Raw genomic sequence first — 10,973 nt, 5'->3', positions numbered from 1 at the left:
ACTTTCCGCTGCCACTTCACATTTCGGTCATCAGTAATGAATCCGTATACAAATTATACTGATTTTATTTTACAGTGTAAAATCCTTCTCTCTCTCGTCCAGATCTGCGCCCTCGTTGGACCCTTCCACGACTCAGCGCAACAATATCATTGAGTTATTAGAGAATCCCCTCACACTGCTGCATTGGCCCCGGTCAGTACTTTTTCAACTTGCTGTTCCCTGTCTCTCTTTCAGCGAGCCTGCTGGCGATTGTGATTGTGTCCCGGGGAAAGTGCGTTCTGTCCAAATGCGTCAATCGTTACATGGTGGGAATGGCCGCAGCCGATCTCTTGATGGTTATCTCTTATCCGCTGCTGACGTGGACTGCTTGGATTTATTTTCCCCGATCATTCCTTTTCATCACTCCTGTGTGCAGAATCTGTGCATGGTTAATTTTTTCGAGCACTGCGACCTCAGTCTGGCTGACTGTCGCTTTCACCGTCGATCGATTTGTGGCTATTTGCTGTGAGAAGCTGAAGGCAAAATATTGCACCGAGAGAACGGCGGCTGTGGTTATCGGGACAGTGAGTGTGTTGGCCTGTTTGGAGAAAGTCCCCTGGGGCTTTGTATACGAGCCTTTGATAGTAATTGATGGTGTTCCCTGGTATTGTGTTTATACATCGAGCTTCAAAAGTTCTCCCTCATGGGCGGCATTTTCAATGTTTCACCGCATTTTAACCCCTTGTGTCCTATTCTTTCTGATTTTGCTGCTCAATATTCGAACTGTTAGGAAGATTCTAGCAGCCAGCCGAGCCCGCCGGGGGCTCCGGGGACGAAGGAATGGAGAGAATGACAAGGACCGGGAGATGGAGAACCGACGCAAATCCATCGTTTTGCTCTTTAGTATAACCGATAGTTTCATGCTGTGCTCGGTAACACGGCAGGCATTTTATATCTATCAACGGATTTCAATGAGTTTTGTTTATTATTCTGTGACAGATCCCCGCTACCTCACTGAAGAAATATCGGGAATGCTGCAGATTCTCGGGTCCTGCACCAACACTTTTATTTACGCCCTGACCCAGAGCAAATTCTGAGAAGAAATCAAGAATATGCTGAAATACCCATTGAATCGGATTTTGAAACTCATTAAACGTTAGAAATAAATAGTGTAAATTATTGCAATCAATCTGCCTTCATGATCCCTATTATGTAAACCCACTGTGTATAAATGGAAACAATGTGATGAACAGACTTATAGAACTAAATCGAGAGAAAATCTGCTGACGTTCGAAATAGAGAACAACACCCATTATCATAATTTACTCTTTTCTATAATTGCTGTCTGGTCTGCTGAGTTCCATCATATTTTGTGTGCGTTGCCTTAGAGTAACAAACCAGCTGTTTACAGCTGATTCTGACGGCATCACTGGCTTCAGCGTCCCAGTGAAATCCACTTTGCACCTTACCTCACGACCCGATTACATTGAATGTTGTGCTGAATCATTTGCCCCTGCTTCCCGGTTCTAACAGAACAGCCTGATCATCGGGTATACTTTCCTCGGTAATAACCACTCTTGCTCCCGTCATAACCCGGCCTTTCATTCACCCTCGTTTTCTCCTCTTTCTCAACCTGTAGGATCTCTTTCTCTCTGACGTCATGAACTATCTTCCAGTAGTACAATTGTAACAGTTTTACATATGACAACAAAATACCATTGTCTTTACTGCAGAGAGTGAGTGAGAGAGAGAGAGAGAGAGAGAGAGAGAGAGAGAAGACAATGTAAAGCTTGGGATGCTGAAATTGTACTGGCTCTCGGAGGAACATGAAGAATCAACAAGCAGGTCAAATTGTGAATCCGGAGAGTGATTAGTGACGAGGAAATGACTAGAGTGAAGAGTATTAACGGGAATCCCAAGGCATTTTATGCATACACTGGAAAAAAAAAAACTGAATCTGTTACCCCTGCTTCCGGTTCTGACAAAAAGGCCTGATCTTGGAATATGTTTTCATCTGTAACTATAATATTCCTCAAATTAGCTGGGATCCTTAGTGTAGAGGCTCAGAGGAGAAGAATTTGTTCGCCGTTATTCTGGAAAGGCTTAGCGATATTCACCGTCTGTACTACGTTAGTCTGTGCAAATTTAGCATGTCATCTGAATCTTACGCCAACTTCTAGAGTAGTGCAGTGGAGATTACCCTGACTGGTTGCATCATTGTCTGGTATGGAAACACCAAGTTCCTTGAGTAGAATAAACACTGGAAAGTTGTGGATGCAGCCAGTCCATCAGATGTGTATCCCTTCCCGCCGCTGAAAACATCGACAAGGAGTGAAATCACCGGAAAGCAGCATCATCATCAGGGACGCCCGTCACCCAGGTGATGCTCACTTCTCCATGCTGCTGTCCGGAAGGAGTGACAGGAGCGTCAGGTCCCATAGCAATAGGTTCAGCAATACTTCTACTCGTAAATGATCAGGCTCCTCCAGTAGAGGGGATAATTTCACTTACCCCAACAATGAACTCACACGAGAGGACTCCACAAATCCTGCTCCCGATCATTTGCTTATTAATAATTACTTAAATTAATTATGTTAGTGCGCTTAGTCCATTGATGGATTATCTCCTTTGCCTCCTCCACAACTCCTGTCCAGTCTCCAATCAAAAATGTAATCGGTGGCAACTCTGGAAGAACCTTGTCCCAGAAATATCGGCTGTATTAGTGTATAAGTGTGTTGGAACTTGAAGCTCCCTTTCATTACTCTGTTTCCTGCTGGATGAGGCAAGTCTCGTCCTCCTATCCCCAATTTTGAAGTCATGCTCCCAATTACAACGTTGTAACTTTCCAAAGGACGCTCTTTCCACCCGTTGGTGTAACTCGACTTTGCTGTGTCTATGATATGACTATTCCACCAGAGGACATCGTAAGAAGAACTCATTAGTTATCGGCAGAACAGACAATAAACAATTCTCATAAGCACTGAAAGCATAATCCAGAAGTCTATGTCTTCTTATCACTTCTGGACAAGCCTGGTGTTTTTCTCCTTTTATGACTTCTGCATGAATCTATTTCTTAGTTGGTAACATTCATAAAAATAACATCTGTTGGTGGGTTAGTTTAGAATACAAGTTTCTTCATGATATTTGCCCGCAATGCAAACTCTTCTCAAATTGCAGGCTCAATTATTTCCATGCCGGGGAAAATAAAATACCATACGACATAAAACCTTCCTTTACTATCATCACATGTAGCCAGTTCTCTATTGATTAGTGTAAGATTTATAATATTACACAAGACTGATTAATCCGATACCCAAATTGTTACTTGATGTGTAACAAGTTGTAATATCATTGTGCCAATCATGGCGAGCAAACAGCTGGTATGTGTAGCAGAGAACTCAGTTTATTGCGTTCTCTCAGATATGGTCAGCGCTGTCAATAATCAAATTCCTGGAAACTTCATTGTGCTTCACGAATTTAATTGAATTCGTAGATGAGTATAGGGTTCTGAGTAATATTAACTGGGCATTTAATTGTTAACTGCTTATTATAAAATGCGCACAATGCTCCATGCTTATCCTTAATAACTTCCCACACAAATTCAACATAACATTTTAATTCGTGTACTCGGGACTCTGATATATGAAGGCGTGTGTGCAAAAATTATCTTTATGACCTTACCTAGGAATTCTGGAACTGTATTCTCAGAACCCTCAGCTCTCCAGAACATCTGAATTACCTTCCATTAATTGTGTAAGTCCTGCCCTGGTAGGTCCTGCCAACATACAACAGCTCACACTAGATCCCATCTCAACGGAATTTCAAATTAAATTCCAACTTCAAAATGTTCAGCCCATCTTTCCAGCTGCTTCACTCACGCTAAAAGTTTTCATAACCTACTTCGCTGTCCACTCACACTCCGAATCCAGGTGTCATCTGAAAATCCAGTTTACCATATGACAATTGACTTATATATCCTGTTCCTTAGAATGTTTTTCACTCTGTCCTGGAGGTACACGCATATTTGGGGGTGTCGCTGGATTTGAGGTGCACATTTATATGAGAGGAGTGTGCAGATTTAGGGGTGTACACATATTTTGTCATCCTGTGAATGGTTGGAATGATTCTAGTTTTGGGATAATCTAGTTTGCAAGTCGATGCCCAATTCTACTGTCATTATCCTTCACCGAATTTACATTTATCCCCCTGCAGCTCCAGTCTTATCCTTATCAAAACCTGTTTGCGAACCTCCAGAATTATACTACTGATACTACTAAGTCAAGCAGGTCTCCCTCCCTGGTCGTCCATCTAAATACTCTTTCAGTAAGCATTCCAGGACCCATCTGAACCACAAAGCCCCATCCATCCTCAAGGGATAAGGGAATGCCAGTAATGTTGGAGTGATTATTTACCCGCAATAACTGCATGATTGCTTTTACATCAGCCCATAAACTCCCGACCTGTCTGTTCCTCTCTCTTACAGGCTGCAGGTAGAACACCATCAGAGCGATTGCACATTCCTTATTATTGAGCTCTACCTGCATCATGTTACTGATGAAGCCTATGGGATGATCTCGGACCTGGGACATTCTGACATTCTGCCTGATCAGCAGTACAGAACCAACCCCGCCCCCGTCACCCTCTTGATTGCGTGAATCATCAGAATTCTGGAATGGTTAGCGACCAGCCCTGACCTTCTCTCAACCAGAGCTCTGCAATATCTGGCTCACTGTGTCATGTACTAATCCAGGTTCTAAGTACGTCTGTCTTAAGTGTTACACACCTTTACTGACATAACCTCACCTCAGCCCCTCGGAAACACCGGACTCATTAACGGGGTCCTGGCTGGACTTCATTTTGGCGTTCCTTGACTTCGTCTCTACCTTTTACTCAATCCTACTTACTCACTTGCAGTTCCATTTCCCACTCTCCCGCCCAACCCCCAAGACCAGGCCTGCACATGCCACATGTTAATGCAAGGGCAGATACATCAAACTTGCCAGTTAGAATATCAACTCCCTTTCAATGCAGGTGTAAAACCAATCTTCTTACACCAGTCCACCAAACCTCGAAGAGAGCCCAATAATATGTGTATACGATGCCCTTCCTCCTGCACAAATTGTTAGCCACACATTTACCTGTTCTTCCTTAGCATCTTTTCCCTCTTAAGCCCGTGATACGGGAAGTAATAGTGAGATCACTTTTCCGGAGTTGCCAGTTCTTAAACCATAAACCTTCTTAGCTACTCAATTAACTTGTTTGGAAATTTTGAGGGATCTATAGACTTGCATAGCACGACTCCCCTGATCCTCCACACTGCAATAAAATCTGCCATTTGTGCTCTATAATCCAGTTTGAATTTTTATTATGTATCAGCTCGTACTGTTACTCATGGAAGTCCATCTATCACATCGTAGCCCAGCTCTACACCGTGTCGACGTCCCATTGTAACCTATGATGAAATTCTACACTATCCACAACAACAGCACATCGGTGTCCTTCATTCAATTAGAGATGAAGCGAAGAACAATGAGCCACGGCGCACAGCAACCTCAATGTTACCCGAGCCTAATCGCTAAGTTTTGTTTCCTTTTTTAACTTGGGAGAAAACCCATAAATATGATGGGGATTTCGTACAAATTCCTTCCAAAAAAACACCAGCATTGAACTCCGATTCCCAGTGCCCCGAGCTGGATTAGTCTGATTCTAAGCACTACGCTACGTGGAGCTTCAAACAGCAAGTTACCAACCCACATATGTACTTCCTCTTTCAAGTCGTTTACAAATATGAGAAAAAGTAGATCTCCTGGAAACGCCCCACCTACTGCCAGTCCCATACTCACTGGGCAAGGTAAGTCTAAACCCAGGCAGCCGAGTTTCCATCAGTCCCATGCCTCCCGACGTTCTGGGTGAATCTATTGTGGGGCTCTTGTCAAGCGCCTCACTCAATTCCATACATACAGCGTCCACCACTCTAGCCTTTGTTTTGTCAACCCCTCAGAAAGTCATTCAGGTGCGTAAGGCATGATCTTCCCCTCACAAAGCCATTTGACTGTTTCTAATTATGCTTCTACAAATATTTGTCAATCCTATCGCAAAGAATTCCCTTCAAAGATTTAGCCTCCATTAATGCCAGGAGTCATGGTTATACAATTAACAGGATTATCCTCACTACCTATTACCCGTCTTAACCAAGCTTACATTTAGAGTTTATATTTAGATATCACCCCCTCACGATGAACATTAATTGACATCACGGACCAACCACTGAATGATTCAGATTGATTCCTGAATTCAGTTTTGTCTGGAGTATGTAATATCTGAATACAAACTGCCGCTACTCTCATCACCTTTCTAATTGTATAAACAATAATATCCCTGATCGCGTTTGTTTAGAGAGATCCTCCAATCTTCCAGTTGCATGAGTTCAAAATTAACTGAGCCCCTGTTCCATTAATTATCAAGTGTCTGTTTCTGTAACACTGTCCTTTTCAACATTATTCGCTTGCTCTTTGTCCAGGGTCGGTTCTGTGTTGGCACAGCCAAACATCTCGTTGACACTGACTAGGATTAGACCAAACACAAACAAGAGGAGCTCTGCAGATTTTAGAAATCCAAAACGCTGGAGGAGTTCTGCAGACCAGGCAGCATCTATGGAGAAGAGTAAACTGTGGACATCAGCATCTATGGAGAAGAGTAAACTGTGGACATCAGCATCTATGGAGAAGAGTAAACTGTGGACATCAGCATCTATGGAGAAGAGTAAACTGTGGACATCAGCATCTATGGAGAAGAGTAAACTGTGGACATCAGCATCTATGGAGAAGAGTAAACTGTGGACATCAGCATCTATGGAGAAGAGTAAACTGTGGACATCAGCATCTATGGAGAAGAGTAAACTGTGGACATCAGCATCTATGGAGAAGAGTAAACTGTGGACATCAGCATCTATGGAGAAGAGTAAACTGTGGACATCAGCATCTATGGAGAAGAGTAAACTGTGGACATCAGCATCTATGGAGAAGAGTAAACTGTGGACATCAGCATCTATGGAGAAGAGTAAACTGTGGACATCAGCATCTATGGAGAAGAGTAAACTGTGGACATCAGCATCTATGGAGAAGAGTAAACTGTGGACATCAGCATCTATGGAGAAGAGTAAACTGTGGACATCAGCATCTATGGAGAAGAGTAAACTGCGGACATCAGCATCTATGGAGAAGAGTAAACTGTGGACATCAGCATCTATGGAGAAGAGTAAACTGTGGACATCAGCATCTATGGAGAAGAGTAAACTGTGGACATCAGCATCTATGGAGAAGAGTAAACTGTGGACATCAGCATCTATGGAGAAGAGTAAACTGTGGACATCAGCATCTATGGAGAAGAGTAAACTGTGGACATCAGCATCTATGGAGAAGAGTAAACTGTGGACATCAGCATCTATGGAGAAGAGTAAACTGTGGACATCAGCATCTATGGAGAAGAGTAAACTGTGGACATCAGCATCTATGGAAAAGAGTAAACTGTGGACATCAGCATCTATGGAGAAGAGTAAACTGTGGACATCAGCATCTATGGAGAAGAGTAAACTGTGGACATCAGCATCTATGGAGAAGAGTAAACTGTGGACATCAGCATCTATGGAAAAGAGTAAACTGTGGACATTTTGGGCAGAATTGGATATTCATTCTTTCTTTTTCTTTTTTTCTCTTTCTCTCTCTCTCTCTCGTCCTGCTGCCTGAGCTGAAGCTTTTCTCCAGCACTTTGTGTAGGATTAGACCACATCAGTTCCCATTTTCTTCACTGTGTCTTTTGTTCTGGGTTCACAGCATCTCCTCTTCCATTCAACCACACCTCCCACCCCCGCAACTCTTTCCCTGAGAGCTAAAATTCTGACACTGAAAGTTAGTTCAAACGGGAAAACAAAAGGAAGAACTACAGGTAGAGACAGAAGAGAAAAAGATCGTGAAGGAAAGGACGGGTAATGATGGGAACAGGAGTGCTTGATACCGACGAAATTATGCTCCAAAAACGGACAGTTTTGTCAGAATCGGGAAGAAGGGGTGGCCGGTTAGCCTCAAGATTCAATTTCAGTGTGGCGAGGGTGAGATGCAAAGGGGATTTTTCTGGGATGCTGAGGCCACTGGTGCCGTCGGGATCGACTGTAAATAGCTGTTTTATAACTGTAAGGCAACACACACAAAATGCTGGAGCAACTCAGCAGATAGGGGGCAACTTTGGAAAAAAGTAAACATTCAACTATTCGGGCCGACAACCTGTGTTCATCGTATTGTTTCCGTTTACTCACAAGTGGGAGTACAGAATAGGGACATGAAAGCAGCTGAATTGTACTACTGCACAGCATTTATTTATATCCGTTTAATGAGTTTCAAAATCCAATTCAGTGGGTATATCACCGCATTCTTGAGGTCCTCTCGGAATTTGCTCTGAGTCAGGGCGTAAATACACGTGTTGGTGCAGGAACTGATGATCTGCAGCATTCCCGATGTCTCTTCTACAATGTAAACGGGATTCATGACAGAATAATAAACAAAACTCATTGAAATCCGTTGATAGATATAAAATACCAAACGTGTTCCCCACAACAATATGAAACTACCGGTTATGCTGAAGAGCAAAACGATGGATTTGCGTCGGTTCTCCATCTCCCGGTCCTTTTCATTCTCTCCACTCTTTTGTCCCCGGAGCCTCCTGCGGGCTCGACTGGCCACTAGAATCCGCCTGGCTGTCAGAATATTGAACAACAAAATCAGAAAGAATGGGACACAAGGGGTAAAAATGCGGTGAAGCATCTCAAATACCGCCCAAGAAGAAGAGTATTTGTAGCTTGGTGTAAGAACACAATACCAGGGAACACCATCAATTATTACAAGAGGTTCAGAAGCAAAGCCCCAAGGGACATTCTCCAAACAGGCCAGCACACTCACTGTCCCGATAACCACAGCCGCCGTTCTCTCGGTGCAATATTTTGTTTTTAGCTTCTCACAGCAAATAGCCACAAATCGATCGACGGTGAAAGCGACAGTCAGCCAGACAGAGATCGCAGTGCTCGCAAAAATCAACCATCTGGCGAGACTGCACACAGGAGTAATGAACAGGAATGATCGGCGAAAGTAAATCCAAGCAGTCCACGTCAGCAGCGGTTCCGAGATAACGACCAGGAGATCGGCCGCTGCCATTCCCACCAGGTAGCGAGTAACACATTTGGAGAGCCCGCACTTTCCACGGGAGAGGATCGCAATCGCCACCAAGTTCGCTGGAAGAGAGACAGAAAATAGCAAATTGAGAAAAAACTGAGCAGAACCCAATGCAGCAGTTTTCGAGGATCATCTAATATTTGGACTTTAATGCTGCATTTAACGGTAGAAAGTTGAAGAGAGGTCCAAGAGCTGACTGAGTTTATACATTAAAATAAAGCCAAATGATTTGAATTTGGATTCCTTTCTGATGACCAAAATGTGAAGAGGCAGCGGAAAGATAAAGCAAGGTAACCTCAGAGTCAGTACTGGTTGGAACATTTTCTATCGGCTTCATCCGCGTCTGATATGAATGAAATTAATAAATCTGGACGCTGATGGCGGGATTCTTGCATTAGACAATCATCAACTTCCATGCAACTCCCTGTCAGCGACAGAATAGCCGAAGGACGAAACAGAAACAGGAAATCCCGGAACCACTCATCCAGGCAAAATTGAATATGTGGGAAAGCAGTTAGCGTGTATTTTGTTGGAACTGTTTACAGAGAGCCCCTATGACACGACTTTCTCTTTCTATAGATGCTACTTTGTGCCTCCAGCATTCCCCGTGTTTGTTCCCTATTCCAGCATTTCTCACCTCGCTGATTTTACAACAGAACATTGTCCGAGGCAGCAGTCACAGCGAGGTCTGATACAGCCTCACAGATATACTCGAAGTCTCCGACTGAATCCATCACAGCGAAGCCGGGGAGAGGGATTCAACGTCCAGTAGCAGACCCGGTGACGCAGTGGAATGTCTGTAGAGGGGTCAGATGTGGATATAAAAGAATACATTTCACAGTATTGATCAGCAGCGACGTCACTGTGTTGTCCAACAACTGTTTTATTTTCTGTCACACCGCACACATTTACTAAAAATCCTCAAGTTCCATGCTGCAACATGGAACTCATCACATTTCCTAAATCGTTATCACTAATCGATGGTTTGATCATTACACGTGGCTCACACGACCGCTGACATACCAATGCAGACAAGCAATTGTTATCATCTCCACAGCAGTATAAACACAATATTGGCAAATGCAGTGTAGCTGCTTCGAGACCAAAAGCACAGAGACCCGAGCATTACATTATTGAAACACAAACCGCTGGAAGAAATCCGCCTGCCCCACTGAGGTCCACCGATGATTTCTACAGCGTTTTATTTTTAGATCCAGACATCAGAATCCACAGTGGCTGGTTTCGATTCCATTCCGAGAATGCCGAACACTAGGACTGAACATGTGACCGTGGAAACCAGCGACAGAAACGATCACTACGTTGGCATTTAACTTCAATTCCCACCAACGGCAGCTGATACGGCGGCTTACCGGGAATTCCAAAGGCTGAAATAAATGGATAGTAAACTTCTCCTATCCGTAAAAGGACTGGATACCCCATTTCAGTAATAATCTGCCAATTGTCTTGCTTCTGAACTCACAGCTCCTTCAGCAACTCTGAGCTAATGCATTCAAACCGGCTCTGATTTATACAAAGGATCAGTCTCCAGAGATACGGTTATGCCGCTGACGAACTGACAACAGTCACTTGAATAAACATGGGAATTGAACACCATTCATTGTCTCTGATGTCAATATTCAGCCGACTGAAGACAAGCACTTCTAAATTCCTAGGCATTACCTCAGCGGTTACTCACCTCGGGAAAGGAAATCTGCGTGACCCACTGAGGTCTATCGATGAATCCTACAGCGGTTTATTTTTAGATCCAGATTT

General features: G+C 43.5%; 1 long non-coding RNA gene across 1 annotated transcript; it reads right to left on the bottom strand.

Annotated features, from left to right (window-relative positions):
* Window positions 1-9,214: 9,214 nt before the first annotated feature.
* LOC140207534 (uncharacterized) lies at window positions 9,215-10,537 on the bottom strand. The gene is made up of 3 exons (XR_011888577.1): window positions 10,224-10,537; window positions 9,838-9,997; window positions 9,215-9,259 (listed from the first exon to the last, which is right to left on the bottom strand). It is a non-coding gene; the product is annotated as an uncharacterized lncRNA (long non-coding RNA).
* Window positions 10,538-10,973: the final 436 nt, after the last annotated feature.

Source organism: Mobula birostris, chromosome 13, assembly GCF_030028105.1.
Source record: "Mobula birostris isolate sMobBir1 chromosome 13, sMobBir1.hap1, whole genome shotgun sequence".
Taxonomy (NCBI): domain Eukaryota; kingdom Metazoa; phylum Chordata; class Chondrichthyes; order Myliobatiformes; family Myliobatidae; genus Mobula; species Mobula birostris.
The sequence above is the reverse complement of the archived record's forward strand: the minus strand, read 5'-3'. Positions and strand labels throughout refer to the sequence as shown.